Source organism: Bufo bufo, chromosome 5 (assembly GCF_905171765.1).
Source record: "Bufo bufo chromosome 5, aBufBuf1.1, whole genome shotgun sequence".
NCBI lineage: Eukaryota > Metazoa > Chordata > Amphibia > Anura > Bufonidae > Bufo > Bufo bufo.
The window spans coordinates 536,157,419-536,177,456 of NC_053393.1; positions in this window are offsets into that span (position 1 = coordinate 536,157,419).

Consider the following 20,038-nt stretch of genomic DNA (forward strand, 5'->3'; position numbering starts at 1 on the left):
GCTCGTTTTTCTAATAGAGAGCTACAAATCTCCAAGTCCACACAGTCATAAAGTTACATGACAAAATTCTAGCTGCCTTCAGCCACAACTAGGGGGAGCTCACTGAAGATAAATTCAATTTTTTTAAAATTAATTTACATCTGTGTGCAGTGTTCTCCCCCTATTGGTGGCTGTAGGCAGTCAGCTTTTATCATGTAATTCTATTACTTCGTGACAGGAAGAAAGGAATTTCGAGCTCTGTATCAGAACACCATATTACATAACCCGATAAACATATATCATTAAATTAATGAGCACAGAATTTTGGACATATTTATAAGTGTTAAGAAAATCGAAGTGAAACTAATTGAATTCGATCCGAATTTCAGGAAAACTTCCATTTGCCACAAATCCGAATCTCCTCTCGCTTTGTTGTAACTAATCGATTTTTTTCTAAAATGTCGGCTATATGTGTTGCAAAGTAAAAGTAAGAAGCCCGGAAAGGGGATATGACCATGGAGCCAGCCAAACAGCAGATAGCCATTCCAACCGGTTTGCACCATTTTCCTATGAGCTGAGCATAGGGAGAGACATGGCAAGTGCTAGGAACAGTGTTTCCATAATCTTTTAATTATTGAATATTGGATAGGGACAGTGCAGGGACAGCGTAGGGAGAATTTTCAGACACTGTAGGAAGAGCATAGGGATAAATATGTTATTGGTGCATCAGACTAATTTTCAACAGGCGGTGTAACATTTAGATGCGTTTTTCTACTCTATCTGCTGCACCAATTTATACTTCATCTGTTACATTACTGATTAAGTTACTGTACACCATGACCAACAGACAGTTGCCTGGGCCCTGAAAAGGAACGGGCAATGGCAAAATGTTGCTGTATCCGGCACAAGTAGCAACAGAAGAAGGGATGGTGGTAGCAGCAGCCGCAGCAACAGGCCAGAGCTGCCACTGTCATCCAGAGGTCGTGTTTTGACCAACAATCCAGCTATACTGGAATGATTGACTGGCTCTTTAACATCATCTCAGGTGACAACAGATATACACAGCCAGGAATCGGTAGACTCCTCTGACACCACACTTAGTTGGCATGGCCCAGGAACAACCTCTGTGCCCTCAGTTGTTCTACCACTGCCTCTTTCTTTTGCTGCTTCTTCTGCTTAGGAAGTTATGCATTCTGCCAGCTCTGCTCCAGTTGTCTCCTAGGCTTTGTCCAGTAGAGGTCACTGTTTCTTCTCGTTTCGCACTATACATGCCTATCTGCCCACAGCTCGCTGTCTCTGCTGTGTGTGAGGAGTCAGAGATACTTCCGCAGCACAGCCAGCAGTCCGTACCCCATAGAGACGGGGATGCCACAGGTTGCAGGGGGTGAGCAGTGGGCAGGGCCGGCGCCATCCATAAGCAAAGTAGGCCATCGCGGGCGCCCCCAGCAAGAGTGCGCTCTACGCGGTGGCCTACTTTGCTTATGGGTGGCACCGGCCCTGGACAGACACAGCAAGTGCTGCATCCAGCGTCCCCACACACCTTCTCCAGCAGTCAGGGCTCCTCAACCTCAGCAGAAAGAAGCTGTCATTCCTTTCCTTTATCTATTGTTCCTGATGCTCCTCCTCCTCCTACTCCTCATCATGTGTTTCACCAACAATCGATCACTGAGGTGATTGCAAAGAGACAACGAATGCATGCACTCATCCAATGGCACAGAAGATGAATGTACACCTGGCCAAGTTGCTGGTGCTGCAGTCCCTCCCTTTCCATATCATGGAGAACTGATGGTTTGTGCCTACCCAAGGTGGACAGTCCCAAGCAGTCATTACGTCTCTACAAAAAAGCTGTACCAGCCCTGCACGCATATTTGGAGCAGATAGTGGGCCAGTCCTTGAGCCTGTCGGTGTCTGGTACAGTTCATAACAGTGTTGAATTGTGGAGGAGAGATGACCTTGTGGTTCGCCCGGCGGTCGTTTCGTGGCGAACTTTGCTCGTTCGCGATTCGCAGAACATATGGCGATATTTGCACGCTCCATATTTTTTTGCATAGAGCCGAACTTTGACCCATGACACATCCATCAGGTGGGACAGGACAGCCAATTGAGACGTTTCAGCACATGGACACCCCCCATACCCTATGAATAAACCCGATCTGGCCGCCATTTTACATTCAGTCTTTTGCCAGTGTAGGGAAAGGTTGCTGTGTGGAGCAGGGACAGACTGTTAGGGACACCAAACGCTAGCTAATAGGGCCACTAAAGTCTTTTTAAGGACTGGTATAGGTGTGCTATCGATAGGTGTGACATACTGAGGGGTGTGATATACTTCTAATATACTTTCTAATATAGAAAGTATATTATAGTGCATTTGTATTGTGCAGCAGTTGTGTGCGGTTCTGCTGCGATACCGCAGCTATATAGAGGGAGAAACGCTATTGGAATAACTAATTGCAACTGGTGTGATATGCCAGTTGTCCCCCAATAAAACTGATTGAGGCAGTGGTGTGATATACCTATAATATAATTTATATATAGTGCATTGGTATTGTGCAGCAGTTGTGAGCGGTTCTGCTGAGATACCGCAGCTATACAGAGGGAGAAACGCTATTGGAACAACTAATTGCAACTGGTGTGATATACCAGTTGCCCCCCCAAAAAAAATGATTGAGGCAGGGGTGTGATATACCTATAATATACTTTCTATATAGTGCCTTTGTATTGTGCAGCAGTTATGTGCGGTTCTGCTGAAATACCGCAGCTAAACAGAGGGACAAATGCTATTGGAACAACTAATTGCAACTGGTGTGATATACCAGTGGCCCCCCCAAAAAAACTGATTAAGGGGTTTGATATACCTGCTTTCAGCAAATAATTATTAAGGGGTTCTTTATACCTGCTTCCACAAATACTGCTCTTCTATAGGGACTTTGTCACAGGGTCATTTTGAAAATGACAAGCAGAGAAGGAGGCAGGCCATTCCGCAGGGGTGGTAGGGGTCGGATAGGTGCACCAGGCTGGAGCCTAAGTGGGAAGTTGGATAAGGTGCGTGCGATTACGTCAAAGGATGCAGCAGAGTTGGCTGAGTGGCTCACTCAGCCTTCCGGTTCTGCACCCTCCTCATCCTCTGTATCAGCACCCTCCTCACTCTCTGCTGTGTGCACCCCCAAAGACACCACCACCATAGCCCCTCCACTCGAGTCAGAGGATTTATTTTCCCATCCATTCCCAGACCTTACCGATGCGCAGCCATTCTTGGCATCGGATCAGGAAGAGGAGGTAGCAACAGCTGCCACCAAGCGGTCTGACAACAGTACCCAGATCAGCCCAAGGACTGAGGTCTCCGCTGTTGCTGCCTACTCCGAGATCTCTAATGTCAGTGTTGGTGAAGGTGACGATGATGACCTGTCAATGGACGTCACGTGGGTGCCCACAAGAGAGGAAGAGGAGGGGAGTGCAGAGGGAGAGACAGAGCAGCAGATAGGGGGTAGAAGAAGGAGAAGGAGGCAGAATTTGCAGTGCACAGGAGGCAAAAAGCAGACGGCAAATGTATCTGGAGCGAGCCATCCACCATGCACGGTCACATCTGGTGCTCCCAGGATGCTGGCACATGGCTCTGCAGTGTGGGCTTTTTTAACGTGTCAGCTGCTGACAATGGTGTTGCCATCTGCATCTTGTGCTGTCAATGCCACTCACCTAGGGACGACCGCCTTAAGAAGGCACCTGGCCTCCCATCACCGAGCCCAGTGGGAGAAACACCGTCAGAACCCACAAAGCCACACTCCCGACACTCCACGTCCTGCCTCTTCTTCTCCTCTCTCCTCCCATTTGTTCTCCACTCCACCTTCCACCATGCTGTCGTAGCGTTCATTGGGCAAAAGGCAGGCTTCCGTGGCCCAAATGTTTGAGCGTAAAAAGTTGATGACGCCGGATAACCCTCTTGCCCAACGGCTGACCGCCGGCTTGTTGGATCTGCTAGCCCCCCAACTACTGCCATATAAACTGGTGGACTCGGAGGCCTTTAGAAAATTTGTGAATTTGTGGCCATTGGCACACCGCAATGGAAGGTCCCCGGAAGGAAATATTTCTCCCAGAAGGGCATCTCAGAGCTATATGGCCATGTTCAGCGGCAAGTTAATGTATCTCTGGCACACAGTGTCGGTGCCAAGATACATCTGACCACAGACACGTGGTCTAGCAAACACGGGCAGAGAAGGTACATAACTTTTACTGCCCACTGGGTTAGCCTTCTGACGACCGTCAAGCATGCAACCTGTGGCACCCGTGTAGATTTGGTGTTACCGCCACGGATTGCATGCAGGCCTGCCTCTTCTTCTCCTCCTCCTCCATCCTCCGTCTCCTCCTCGGCTGACTCCTCCTTTTCCACTGCTACCACCTCTTCCGCTGCACCCCCCCAGCTCCCCAGAACCTATTTGATGTGCCAGGTGAGACGTTTCCATGCTGTGCTGTGGCTGTTGTGCCTGGAAGCCAATCTGCTGAGCGCGCTGAAACAGGGCAAAATGACACACGTGCCGTGCATGGCACACGTCCTGAATTTAGACGTGCAGCAATTCGTTGCCAAATACTCCGGGGTCCAGGACATCTTGCTGCAGGCTAGGAAATTCTCTGGCCATTTTCGAAGATCTTACACGGCCATGGCTCGCCTTGCTGACGTTCAGCGGCGACACCACTTGACCATCAGACGTCTGATTTGTGACTTCCAGACGCACTGGAACTCCACCTTGTATATGCTTGATAGGCTGCTCCAGCCTATCCAGACTACCTGTATGAACTCTTCAGCAGGACAGGTTCTGGGGAGCTTGTTTTTTTCACTGCAATGCATGCAGACTTCTGCGGTCATTTGATGAGATCACCAAACTGGTCAGTCGCAGCCAGGGCGCCATCAGTGACATCGTACCTTACGCTTTCTTTCTGGAGCGCTCATTCAATCGTGTCATTGATCAAGCCGTCAAGGAGCAGGAGCAGGAAGATGAGGAAGTTACAATGCTGAATGAATTCCCTGGGGGGGCTACTCCATCTGAGACAAGTCAGCAGGAAGAGGAGTCAGAGGAGGATGGTGCCTGGTGGGAGGAGGAGGAGGAGTGTAGTGTACGGGAGCTGTAATGCCCGTCACTACAGAAGGGTCACTTGTTGTGCTGTCGTTTCCCCTTATTTATGGGGAGGTTGGTATAAGTCATCTTCATAATGTAATGCTATGTACTTCCCTGTTACTGTGAAATTTGCGTGTGCAGGCCTGCTAGGGGTGTCATTCCAGCTCTGAGTCACTAGAGGGAGCTAGGGAGCCCTAGGTTATAAAAGGCCCAGTCAGGGAGAGGAATAGCAGATTTAGACTGTGTTAGAGATCAGACTATGTCTGAGTTAAGTCCAGGCCATGAGCCTGTGAAAGCAGAGCAGGCCTGGAGCTTGCAGACTAGGAGAGGGTATTGCAGTCCCTGTAACCGGGTTCCAGATCCAAGGAGAAGGTTCCCCTCCTGAGTCCATATTTGCAGAAGCAGGAACACCACGGTTAACCAGCCTGAGGACACTGAGAGCAGAGTCAAGTCTAGGAAAGCAAGAGGTACTAAAGACTGCAGAGGAGGTACTTGATATTTATAGACCCAAGGATATACGCCAGAGCTAGGGCATCGGGCCTTGGAGAAGAGTTTCCATGTTCCAGGATCAGTCAGGAATAGAGTGCAAGCCGCCTGTACTGCAAGTCCTGTGTTTAACCCTCTGAAATCACCTTGCTACATATGGCCTGCATTAAATGTACCAAAACTAACTGTCTTCAAAGGAACTGCGTTTCCAACTATGTCCGTGTATGACAACCACTGGAGAACAAGTAAAGCATAAGTTCTGTTTTATTATTACGTGGTTCCTCAGTTATTCCTGCTATCAGCAAACGGTGTGCCACCGTTACTTGGCACTGGCGTCACAAACACTACCTTTCACTACTTGCCCTTGCAGAGAGTCAGCTGTCTCAGGTTAGTGGTCACAATTGCACTACAACACCCAGGAACACTATTAACCCTAACTTGAGTACGCTGCAGCTCTCTTTTGGCGTCACGAACAGGATGCGCACGCTTTCTAGTGCAAGAAGCGTGAACTTTGTGCCTTATCCAGTTTGCCCTGTGACCAAAGTGACAAATTGCCTGTTTATTTAAAGTGGACTTTGTGGACTGAAAAACATACAAAAAGTGTCCCTAAAACCTCCAAAAAGCGCTGTGCGGTGTTGCGCTATCAAGAGGAAGAAAATCGCCACATCAAAGTGTGTTTTTATGGACTTTTTATCATCCTGCTTGCTGTCACTGAATAGCTGCATCATGGCGCCCAAGATGGCCGCCGGCGCCGTTGGACTTATTCCTGCGCCATCACTGTCTGCAGTGGCGCGAATATTTGGCGCCAAAACCCTCCAAGAGGGAGGAGAAAGCTGCCCTGGGACACCACCCACCTTGATGGATTATAATGTGGCCGCCGTCCCTATTGTGTTATGCCTAGGGGGCGGGCCTGTGACCAGGGGAGAACTGCCCAGTAAGAGGGAGGAGCCCGGGGGAGAGCTGAAGGAAGCTGGGAAAAAGATGGAGACGTCGGACGTTAAGATGCCTGAGCTAGAACCCATGATAGAGTGGGGTGCGACTCCACCAAGCTCTCCTGAGCCGGAAACCTGGGACCCTTCAGGCTGGATGATCGGCTTGAGGGATCAAGCCACAGAGCTAGCTGTGACCCGCCGCCGGCACCCGCAATGGCCGACGCTGATGGCTGAACTACGGGTAGTGGTGGCTAAAAAGACTACCACGAGAAAGAAGCGGTTTGAAGAAATGGCGAAGTCTATCCAGGCGGATCCATTCCCGGGTAAGCCCCAGTTGGAGCGGCGCCGCGGGATTGTGGTGACTTTCGATAAAGAACGGGGTTTCGGCTTTATCCAAGAGCTGGGGACAGGCCGAGATTTCTTTGTAAATAGGCGTTCGGTGAAGCGCCACTATCTGCCTGATCGTTTGCATAACCTCGTGATGGGAGAAATAGTGGAATACACTCCGGCGGAGGGTTTGAGGGGACCCTATGCCACTGCGGTTACCCGCCCTAGGGTGCTGCCTGAGAACTGGGAAGAAGAGGATGAGGGTGACGCACCAGCCCAAGATAAGGATCCAGGATCCCAGCCGCCCCGCTCCACTCACCTGCACAGCCAGATCTTTTTTGGGCCTGACGTGTTCTGGGAGCCCATTGTCCTGCAGAGGTCTGCTGACCCGTATCCCCCTCCTGAGGCAGTATAGCGGGAGGTCAAGCGAGAGATCCAGGACAGTTGCCGGAGGGCCGAGGTCTGTGCTGAAGCCCGACGTTTGGCAGCGGTCACCGCACCTCCACTGGAGCCGTCTGCAAACGGACCTACGGCTGTAGACCTACTGCAAAAGAGAATATACCGGGTGGAAAGTATCGGATACGCCGGGTGCGTGCAGTGGGTCCCGTTCCCCAGAACCCAAACGGAGGTAGAAGCGATGCTGGAAAAGCCCCCTCCAGTCAAAATAGTGCGAGGAGACGGATTCCAAATATGGCCTGCGAGGCCAGAACAATTGCTGTGGGAGCCCAATGATGATTCCTCTGAAGAAGAGTTCGATACACGCCTGTAAGTAGGCCTACTGGGCCCTTTTGTATGTCCCCACAGAGACATTACCGTTATGGCTGGAACTGTCTGCTATGTTTGCCAGGCTGGTGAAGCTTTCTGCCAGTTCTCCACGGCCGGTGGCATTATGCTAAATTGCCACTGTGAACCACTGCTCCCAGCCTGCCCATGTTTGTTTTCGGGACACCCTGCCTGCATCTGAGAATCCCAGTTGTGCCTTTAATTGCACAGTTTTCCCCTTTTAACCCCCATTTCAGGTTGAAAGGGTTCTTTTATGTCAGCACCGTTTTAAAGGGTAAGCAGGACTTGCCAGGATAACGTGGCCCTGGTATTGTCAGAGTCCTGTATTGTCATTTTATATGTGAGATGCTGACCGTATTTAGTAATAGGTTTTTATTCAAGTCTATGTGCCCAGAGATGGACTTCCTATGTGCGAGCCTCTGAGATATTGCTTTTATTATGGACTTATTCATTGTCATGGACTATCCTGGTTCCTTAACATCCGCTGTGCCAGGTCAGCGCCCCAGTTCCACCCACTATCCTGAGAGAAGAGAACGACGCCCCTTGTCACCACACTTCACCTTTGCCAATTGGACCTGATATGAATGTATATGCAGATGAATTACGTATATGTATGCCTGCATGTGTCTTTTTCTATTTCAGGTGAAAATTCCAGTTGGGCGGGCCCTGATGGAGTACGAGGTCGTACTCAGCTTAAAGCAGCGGGGTATGTAGTGTACGGGAGCTGTAATGCCCGTCACTACAGAAGGGTCACTTGTTGTGCTGTCGTTTCCCCTTATTTATGGGGAGGTTGGTATAAGTCATCTTCATAATGTAATGCTATGTACTTCCCTGTTACTGTGAAATTTGCGTGTGCAGGCCTGCTAGGGGTGTCATTCCAGCTCTGAGTCACTAGAGGGAGCTAGGGAGCCCTAGGTTATAAAAGGCCCAGTCAGGGAGAGGAATAGCAGATTTAGACTGTGTTAGAGATCAGACTATGTCTGAGTTAAGTCCAGGCCATGAGCCTGTGAAAGCAGAGCAGGCCTGGAGCTTGCAGACTAGGAGAGGGTATTGCAGTCCCTGTAACCGGGTTCCAGATCCAAGGAGAAGGTTCCCCTCCTGAGTCCATATTTGCAGAAGCAGGAACACCACGGTTAACCAGCCTGAGGACACTGAGAGCAGAGTCAAGTCTAGGAAAGCAAGAGGTACTAAAGACTGCAGAGGAGGTACTTGATATTTATAGACCCAAGGATATACGCCAGAGCTAGGGCATCGGGCCTTGGAGAAGAGTTTCCATGTTCCAGGATCAGTCAGGAATAGAGTGCAAGCCGCCTGTACTGCAAGTCCTGTGTTTAACCCTCTGAAATCACCTTGCTACATATGGCCTGCATTAAATGTACCAAAACTAACTGTCTTCAAAGGAACTGCGTTTCCAACTATGTCCGTGTATGACAACCACTGGAGAACAAGTAAAGCATAAGTTCTGTTTTATTATTACGTGGTTCCTCAGTTATTCCTGCTATCAGCAAACGGTGTGCCACCGTTACTTGGCACTGGCGTCACGAACACTACCTTTCACTACTTGCCCTTGCAGAGAGTCAGCTGTCTCAGGTTAGTGGTCACAATTGCACTACAACACCCAGGAACACTATTAACCCTAACTTGAGTACGCTGCAGGAGGAGCAAGAAGAGTAGGCTTTAAACTTTTCTGGGATCTCTGGTGTTGTCCGTGGATGGGGGGAGGAGACCGAGGACGACATTCTCCTGGGCGATGAGCAGGAGCCAGGCCGCTCCACCGCTTCCAATAGTGCAAATGGGGGCCTTCATGCTCTAGTGTTTGAAAAGGGACCCCCGTATAAAAAGCATAAAGGGCAAGGACCAGTACTGAGTGACAATGTACTTAGACCCCCGGTACAAACACAAAATGGCGGACATGTTACCAGCATTACAGAGGGGTGGCAGAATGCACCATTTCCAGGCCTTGCTTTGAGAGATGCTGCATTCTGCTGTTGCGGGCGCTGGCAGAGGAATCTCCTTCCACAAAGAAACAGTTGCGGGTACCAATCCTACTGCGCAAGCAATAAGAGGGCGGTTTGAAGATATGTTGGTCACTTCGGATATGAGATCATTCTTGCAACCAACCCATCGACAGCCGCCCTCCAGATCCAGTCTCAGGGAACGCCTAGACCGACAGGTGTCCAACTACATCGGGTTAACAGCTGATGCTGAAGCTCTGAGAAGCTAGGAACTCCTGGACTACTGGGTGTGCAGGCTTGACCTGTGGCCAGACCTGGCACAATTTGCCATGGAACTCTTGGCTTGCCCCTCGTCGAGTGTCCTGTCTGAAAGGACGTTCAGCGCAGCAGGGGGGATAGTGACCGATAAGCGCACTCGCCTAGCTCACGACAGTGTGGACTACCTCACATTTCTAAAAATGATTGAGGCATGGATCTCGGAGGAATTCAACACCTGTGACGACCACGTTTGATTGAATTTCACCTATTACTATTGAGGGTTTTTTCAAGAGGGGGGATTTTGTTAGCCATGTTTTTAATCCAATTTTATATTTTTTGTTCTTTTAAACATATGTATTTGACATGTATTCGCTTTGGCCTGCAGTACAATTGATATCCAATGACCGTCTAATATACCTCCAGCCACATAATCACTTGATGTTTTCTATCCAGTGAATGCTTAAAGTCTGGGGCCTGTACTCCTGTGGTCTAAAATACAATTTTTCTAGGCTCCAGCAGGGCACATTTTTGACAGTTTCCCTTTAAGACACATAAAAATGGCCCCTGATTAAAATACATATTTTTTGTGAGAATTGTTGCCATTGATCCCCCTATGGTATGTCACTGTCCATGTTGTGGGACGATTTTTGCACTTCTAGTAAGTATTTGTTGGCTGCAAATATGACCTGAAGGTTTTTCAGGTTCGCCTGCCATTAAAGTGAATGGGGCCCGCTGCGAACTTGCAGTTCATTTGATCGCGTTCATGCATCGTCCCGGCCGATGTTCGTCCATCACGATTGTGGAGCTCTAACTATGGTCAAGGACAATATATGTCCTTTACAGCCCACTGGGTAAATGTGGTTCCGGCCCAGGCACACCAGCAATTTGGCAAGGTGATGGCAATGCCACCTCTGTGTTTTCATAATAATGGGATTTCTGTGCCAATGTCCTCCTCATCCTCTATCTTGTCCTCAGTCTCCACTGTAAGCACAGTTTAGAGTGGTCCTCCAGCATACCACCTTTTCAAAGCACGACGTTGGCATGCAGTACTGCATTTGGTCAGCCTAGGCGAAAAACTGGGGAGGAACTGCTCCACGTCATCAACCAAGAAATCGAATCCTGGCTGTCTCCTCACCAACTGGAAATAGGAACCATGATTACTGATAACGGGAAGAACGTTCCATCTGCACTGCGTCAGGGAGACCTGACCAATGCGCACTGCATGAAGCACATCTTCAATCTGGTTGTCACCCAGTTCCTGAAGTCTTCCACCCAACTGCAAGATGTCTTGAAAATGTCAAGGAAACTGTGCATGCACTTAAGCCACTCTTATCGTGGAAAAGACACCCTTCTTGAGTTGCAAAGGCAGAATTGTGTTCCTCTACATCGCCTCATATGCAATGTTTTCACTTGTTGGAACTCCACCCTCCATATGTTGGACTGACTGTATGAGCAAAGGAAACCCAGGACTGATTTATTGATGATGCAGACGGACAGGACTACTCCGGTGTGTAACTTTGAGGAGGCCACTTTAATTGTCACTCGCCAGGACGACGGGATGAATGCTATAATTCCACTCCTTCATGTCTTGGAGGGAATGCTGATAAATCTAACTGGTGAGGGGACACAAAACATGGCCCCTACATCTAATGGCCATTTGAGCCCTGTGGAGGCTGAACTGGCACGGGGGGAGGATGAGGACAAGGAGAAGGACATAAACGCAAATAAATTCTATACTGAACTAGGTGGTTTAATGCCCAAGTGACGGAAGAGGAGCAGGAGGAGCAGGAGGAGCTAAAGGGCAATGATATAGACAACACAGATGACGCCGATAGACCATGTCAGTATGCAGTGAAGATGGAGGCAGGGAATCCCTCCGAGTCCCTTGCGCAAATGGCCATATGTGTGCTGAGTTGCTTGCGTAGTGACAGTTGCATTATCACCGTTCGGCAGAGGGATGACTACTGGCTCTCCACAATGTTAGATCCTCTATTTATCGGGCTAAAACGGTTCCCTTTTTTTGCACTTTCTGAGAGGGATGAAAAACTCAACTATCGAGACATCATTTGTAGTCACTGCCTACGCTCCCCTTCGCCCATCCTCAAGAAGATCTAACCGAGGGAACCTCTGAGCTCACACTCCACTGACTTGACTGCTGGAGGAGGGTGCAGGAGCAGCACTATCTCCATCAGCAGCAACTTAAGTCTTGAACTTAAACACTTTTCTTCACCCGCCTACTGAAGAAACCACCCAGCAGCAGCAGGACATTGAACAGTACCTGAACCAACAGGTGGTGGCATACTTGGACGGAATGCTGTCACCCCAGACCCAAGATCACCTAGACCACTGAGCAGCCAAACTTGAATTGTGGCCCCAACTGGCCAAGCTTGTCCTGGGCAAGCTTTCCTGCCCGACCAGTAGAGTGGCATCAGAGCAGGTGTTTAGTGTGGCGGGGGCATAGTTACCCCATGGAGAACTCACCTTTCCTCCAGAGATGAATCAGGCGTGGATCAGCCAGGATTTCCAGACACCTGTGCGTGATACAACAAACTAGATTATTCTGGCAGTAATGATTTGACTGTAGTGTGCTGCGACACCAGAACATTGTTACAAATGGCCCGTTACTTCTGCCTGCTGCCACTACTCTGATGCTGTCAGCCACACACCTGCTGTCTCTACTGTTATCTGCCCCTACTGTGATCTGCCACCATCTTGTGCTGTTACTGCCTAGCCTGTTTTCACCCCTCACCACTATTGTGACTCTTCATGCTGCTGCCATCCTCAACAGTCTGTTCCGGGGCCACTATTGTAAATCTTCATGCTGTTGCCACCCTCACCAGTCTGTTCCGGGGCCACTAGTGTCCCTGTTTGGCCATGGTGACATCACTATTTATTTTTACGTTCTTCTGATCCATCAGAACAACAGAAAAATAACAAGAAAAAATGGGTCCTGTTGTTTGAGTATCCATAAGGCCTCTATCACACGGTCAGTATTTTGTATCAAGATTTGGAAGCAAAAAGCTGAAGTGGGTACAAAACACAAAAGACATGCATATATTCCCATCACATTTTATCTCTATTTTGGACCCACTCCTGTTTTTGCCTTACCAATACTGATCAAACGCTGACCAAATACTGATTGTGTGAAGGAGGATTCTCAATCTACAGGATCTGCTTTTTTGGCCTGTTCTTCTGATAGATCAGAAGAAAGGAAAAATAAACAGTGATGCCTTACTGCTGACACCATTAACACTGTCGTGGGGCCACTAATTGAATTTTGGGCCACTGCACGGTTAAGTTCAAACAGATAAATTAGAGTTGACGCTAACATTGACCTGTAAGGCGGAGTTCTCACTTCTGTTATTTGGTCAGTTATTTCCATCACTTATTGTAAGGCAAATTCAGGAGTTAAGCCTTCTCTCGGATTAGGTATCATGAATAGATCTGCAACTTTTCTGTGGGTTTGACCCGCACCTGCTTTGGACTGACCAAATAAGTGAAGTGTGAACTAACCCTAATAGTGATGTGCAGTCATTCTACATCTAACAGAAGGGATTCAAATGGATGTGTTTGCACTGCCATAACATGGGTTAAAAGAAGCTGTTTTTCTCAACTACTTTATTGGCACATGTTATTTTGTTCCACTAAAGAGTCATTGGGACATCTGCAGGGGCACGCAGCATTTATTTATTTTTTTGCTTTACTGAAGGCTGCTGTATGCTTTTCTTTGGTTTAGCTAGATGTTAGATAGGAATGTTGTTAGCATGCACAATGATGTGCACAGCCATATATGTTATCTGCCTGTCATTCTGACACACAGAAACTGTTTCACTTCCAAAAAGGACTATCTATGTATGTTGCTGCACTACACAGTGATGTATACTAGGTTACATTCTCCCTAAAGCTAAACTGCAGGCCAGGATAGACCCGATTTAACGCAGTTTGTGAATAATAAATTTGCGTCAAAGCAAATTTTTGGGTATAATTTGGCAAAGTGACTGAATTGAATTTTTGAAAACTTCGCTCATCTCTAATATTTATGTAAAAAATAAGTAAAAAAATATATATTTCTACCACTAGGTGGAGCGCTAAAATCGAAAACTTGCCTAAATCAAAGTTCTTTGTGTTCACATTGCTCACAGGTGAGTCTCACCCTAACAGCGCACAATGTGGTCAGATGTGGTATTGCAGGTAAAAGGTTTGCAAGGCAAATTCTTGACTGAAAGCATTGCCGTGACACATGGACTACACAAAGGGTTAACGTTAGTCTTGCAACACTGGAAAGTAAGATAAAAACACAGATCCGGGATCTCTTTGAGGACAATTATAAGTCATGCAGAGATGTGTTCCCTTCTATGTATTCCTCAGTCTTCCAGCAGTGGATGTTGGTAATAATACTGTCCTGGAGTAGTAATGTGATCTGTGAGCATGCACCTGCTATTCCTTTCCCAGACACCTGTGCGGTTACCATTCTGTCGTCCTTGTGTCATTCGGAAGATGGAATCCAATTTATCCTCCCACGTTTTATAGTCTTGTAAATGAGTGTGTGTCAGACAGAACTGTGGCTGATTTAAATTTTGCTCGTCCCATCTGGAAACCTCTGACTTTTCATTATTTCTACGATTATTTCTATACATTCACTGATGGTCCAGGAAGAGAAGGAAAAATGTCAATTGTAGTGTTGATGTTTTAGCCTACAGCAGTCAGCCCAGGTCCTGATGCAAGACAGGGTCCAAACCTCAATAGAGTCTTCAAGGTCCTGTCAACTGCAACCCCATCTGGTGGTAGAAAGAGCATCACTATTTTTGGTTTATTACTGAGTCATTTTCAATGGTATGATGTCCAATGATAACAGTAGTATCTGTGAAGTCATTTAAAGGAGCTGTCCTGATGAAGGCTACATGGCCACCACTGACTGCTAGACATTTTGATGGGATATGAAGCCAAAGATATTATGATAGTTTCACTTTAACCCCTTAAGGACTTAGGACGTACTGGTACGCCATGTTTGCCGAGTCCTAAGTTTAAAAGTACATTGCGGCTTGGCAGGGGTTAATAGGAACAGGATGCCCGCTGAAATCATTCAGCGGGCATCCTGTCACAACGCCGGGGGGGTCATGTGTGCCCCCCGTATCGGCGATTGCCGCAAACCGCAGGTCAATTCAGACCTGCGGTTTGCGGCTTTTACCTGTGGTTGCGGCGGCGGGCGGTGCCATCGGGTCCCCATGCGGCTGTGGGGGGGACCCGATGGCATGGAAGGCAGCGCGATGTCTAAGGAAGGCATCGCGCTGCCTTCCGGTGAAGAGCCTGTGAGATCCAGCCCCCTGGATCTCACAGGCCGGAAGCTGTATGAGTAATACACACAGTATTACTCATACAGCCAATGCATTCCAATACAGAAGTATTGGAATGCATTGTAAAGGATTAGACCCCCAAAAGTTGAAGTCCCAAAGTGGGACAAAAAATAAAGTGAAAAGAAAAGTTGAAAAAAAATGTTTTCCCCCCCAAAAAATTAAAGTTTCAAGTAAAAATAAACAAAAACTTAATTTTCCCCAAATAAAGTTGAAAAAAAAATGGTAAAAAATAGGGGGAAAAAAAAGTGTACATATTAGGTATCACGCGTCCGTATCGACCGGCTCTATAAACATATCACATGACCTAACCCCTCAGATGAACACCGTAAAAAATAAAAAATAAAAACTGTGCTAAATAAACAATTTTTTGTCACCTTACATCACAAAAAGCAAGCGATCAAAAAGGTGTTTGCCCACCAAAATAGTACCAATCTAACCGTCACCTCATCCCACAAAAATGAGCCCCTACCTGAGACAATCGCCCAAAAAATAAAAAAACTATAGCTCAGAATATGTAGTAAAATGTCGCACTAGGAAAAATAGACCCCAAACTGGTGCTCCTGTGTAATTGAGACCACTCACTCAATCAAAAAGGTATATAGTAAATAATATAACAGGGCACTCAAGAAACCGTGACCATGTGGTTCATATAGTTAAATACTTTATTTGTAGTTATAATCAAAATGCTGGTATTGGATGGTATTATCAAAAAGATGATTGATATTAGGCAGCAAAAATAAAAGTGATTCGATTATCACAATAGGTACATCAATTTGTGCAATATACTGATAATGATACAATATAGTAATATGACTTGCAATTATGGATCAATAGTCCCAAAAAATATCTTGAATAAGTTGGTCGATCATTAGATCAAAACATAATTGTTGCACCTGGGTGTCGATATGTAAAATCAGATGTATAATAACAAATGTATAAAAATCGAGTCTTTGTGTCCACCCTCGGTATCGGCAGCGTCCCACCAATACGAGGCAAGTAGCGGCGTCCCGCTACGTAATTACTTGCAAGTTTTAAGCTGGTTACCTTGTCTCTGACCGCAGATTGTTAGATTTCCTCTCCCTTGATGTGCGCAGCACAATGTATCAGGAGGCTTTTCCTCGACGACTCTGTAGTTGTATTTCACGTCACTGCCTGGATTTCCGGCTTACGGCCTCTGAGTGAAGGATTCCGCAGTGATATTATACCGGAGGTTTTTGCAGCAGTGTTATATCAGAGATTTCTCGTCGGGAACGATGTCCAGTGGTCGATTTAAGGTGCTTGGATCTTTCAGTATAAATAAGCAGGGGGTGTAGCACCAGACGCGTTTCGGGGTCCAACGTATTGCCCCTTCCTCAGTGGTATGCTTCACCCCTACCATTACCCCTCTTATATACAGCCTCTTCTACGATTTCATTGGTCACTCATTTAAACATCCGAACCTGTTTGTTAATTAGCCCAGGTGTTCAAAATTACTATTCAAACTTAGTCTCAAAAATAACCTGTCTTAAAAGGATATTTGTACCTCTTAGCAATGTAATATAGTTGTATAATTTCACCCACTGATATAACTAGGAGTTGTGTTTCTTCTAAAGAAAAAACGCATGGTTACCCCATGCGTTTTTGATGCGGTTTCCATGCGTTTTTTCATTTTTCTTTCTTTTCATGTCTCTTTCCCTCAACACAAACTATTACTCCCTTACAGGCATTCTCATATAATTGTGCTTCATATTAATAAACATAAGTGAGGAACATTACATAAAATATACATATAAATGTATATATATAAAACTTTACAATATTAAGTGGCAAGATAAAATGAAAAATATTCAAGAATATAAAATATTAAATATTAAAATGGGAAATATACGAATTTTTTAGACAAATATAAATAAATATAAAAATGGATGTATATAGATGGAGACCCCTGTGTAGAGGAAAAACCGCATGCAATATATCGACATGCGGTTTATCGTCGACACATGGATCCCCATCTGACTCATAAAAATCCAAAGAGTTCAAATTCTGCGTTAAGACCCTTCGGTATCAGGGAATCAAATTCAAATATTCTCTTTGTTTCAAGTCTGGACATTCTCTCTATATGGTTGCCTCCTCTCCATTCTTTTTCTACTTTGTCTATGGCAAAAAACTTCATACCTGAGGGATCCTGATTATGACTGATTTTGAAGTGATATGATAATGAGTGGGTTTCTACTCCCTTCCGTATATTGTTCATGTGTTCCGAAACCTGCTTTTTTAATGTTCTTTTTGTCCTACCAATGTATATTCTTTCACATGGACATTCAATAGCGTAAATTACATTGTCGGAATTACAAGTCAGACAATCTCTAATTAAATGGCGATGGTTGTTATTGGTGGATATTAATTCGTTGGTTCTTTTCGAAAAGGATGTTGCTCTGCAATTACCACAGGTGCCACACCTAAAAAAGCCTTGTAGGCCAATCCAATTTGAGATGGTTAAGTCCCTATTTTGTTGTTGTTTTTTAACTGTGGGAGCCACCTTTAAACCTAAATTTGGGGCCTTTGTAAATGTGATTTTTGGATTTTGTGGTATTAGTGTGCCTATGATCTTGTCCTTCTGTAATAAATGCCAATGTTTCATCATTATTTGGCGGATTTTCTTATAGTTATCACTGAAGGGCAGGACCATCCGCACAATCTGCTGTAATGTGTCAGATTGTTGTGTCGTTTTCTCTTCAAAAAAGGACTTCCTATCCATATTTTTCACCTCTTGTAATGCTTTGTCTAAAATCTCGGTGGGGTAATTTTTCTCCAAAAAATTACTTCTCATTTTATCTACTTCCAAATCAAATTGATCTTCTAATGTGCAATTCCTTTTTGTCCTCCGGAATTGTCCCTGTGGAATGTTAGTTTACCAACTCGGGAGATGGCAACTATCAAATAAAATGTAACTGTTTCTGGCAGTGGGTTTGGTAAAAGTGCTACAAATCATGTCCTGATTCTGAATTTTGATGTTTAAGTCCAGATATTCAATATTAGTCTGACTTGTCGTACCTGTGAATTTTAAATTTCTATCATTGGAATTGATATCTTCCAAAAATGCCTGTAAATTTTCTTTCCCACTCTGCCAGACAAAGAGAATGTCATCGATATAACGTTGCCAGAGCACCAGATCCGTCCCCATCCTTGGCTGAATGGCCAAACGTTCCCACTCCGCCATAAATAGATTAGCATAACTGGGGGCGAATCTAGTGCCCATGGCAGTCCCCTGTATCTGTAAATAAAAATCTCCCTCAAAATTAAAATAATTATGATTTAAAATAAAATCTATCCCCTCTACTATAAAATCTATCTGTTCAACGTTCAATCGTCCTTCTAGTGTCAATTGGGACCTTACAGCTGCTTTCCCCTTTTCATGTTCTATTATCGTGTATAGGGATTGGATGTCCAATGATCCCAGTATCCATGAGTCTTGAAATTTCAATTTTTTTACTATTTGGATGATTTGAGTTGTATCCTTAGTGTATGACTCCGTTTTTTGAACCCTTGGCTGTAACATTTGATCTATGTATTGGGACAAATTGGACGTGAGGGATCCAATCCCCGACACTATAGGTCGACCTGGTGGATTTGATTGATCTTTGTGTATTTTTGGTACACAGTAGAACATGGGTATTCTAGGAGTTTTATTTATTAAAAATTTATGTTCCTCACTCGTTAAAATGCCTTTCTCATGGCCCTTTCTACAAAATTCTAAAAGTTCTGCATAATACTGGTTAGTAGGGTCATTAGGTAGTTTTTGGTAAGTGTTGATGTCCAGTAACTGTCTCAGACATTCCGTATTATATTTGGGTAGATCCTGAATGACAATGGATCCTCCCTTATCTGCTGGGCGTATTACTATATTGTTTTCTTTTTGTAATATTTTCAGAGCTTTTGTCTCATCATTGGATAGATTATTTCGTTTGTATTTGGTACTGTTTTTTATTCTCCGTATATCACTTTCAACGCATTTTTTAAAACTTGCCATTTCATGGCTTATTTCATTTCTAGGATATTTTTTTGATCTGTTTTTGCAAGTAGTATGTACATATTGATCTCCATTGTCCATATCTCTAGTTATAGGGTTTTTAAGGAAGTACTTTTTTAGGCATAAATGCCTGATAAATTTTTCTACCCCTATAAATGCGTCAAACTTATTGAGGGTAATTGTGGGGGCAAATTTAAGACCTTTATTTAATAATTGTTTTTGGGCATCAGTCAATTCCATTGAGCTCAAATTAATAATACAATCATTTGTTATTGGGTCTAAATTTATCTGCGATATCCCCTTTTTCTTCCTACATCCTCTTCTTGTTTTGATCTGTCTCCCTCGTATGACCTTATCCTTTTTGGGTAATATTGTTGTTTGTGATTGTGATGATTCTGTTGTGAAGTGTAGTGCTCTCGGTAAGGAATTTGGTGTTGCTGTGAATTCTCTACATGTTGGTGACGTGGGGTGTAAGGTACCTGAGGCCTGTTCCTCAGGTTGTATTGGTGATCTCCCTGGTTATTGGTATTGTGTGTTTGCAATTCCTCCTGTGATGTTAACCGTTTGGTCCGTGTCCTGTGATGGGGTGGGGTCCTGTCTAAAAAAACCTGTCTATCTTCCAGTGCTTCAAAACGATTGTGGGTGGGTATAGTGTATTTGTTTTTATGCATATTCTCTTTATCCACGAGTACTTGTGATTCACTTAAAGGGACCCCATTAATAGTGTCTACATTTATATTGTCTGTGTTTGTATTATACCCATTTTTGGGGACAAACAGAAATTTTTTAATTTTCTTATCCATTATTTCTTGTTCAACTCTATCGAGATTATGGCATAATTTAGTTT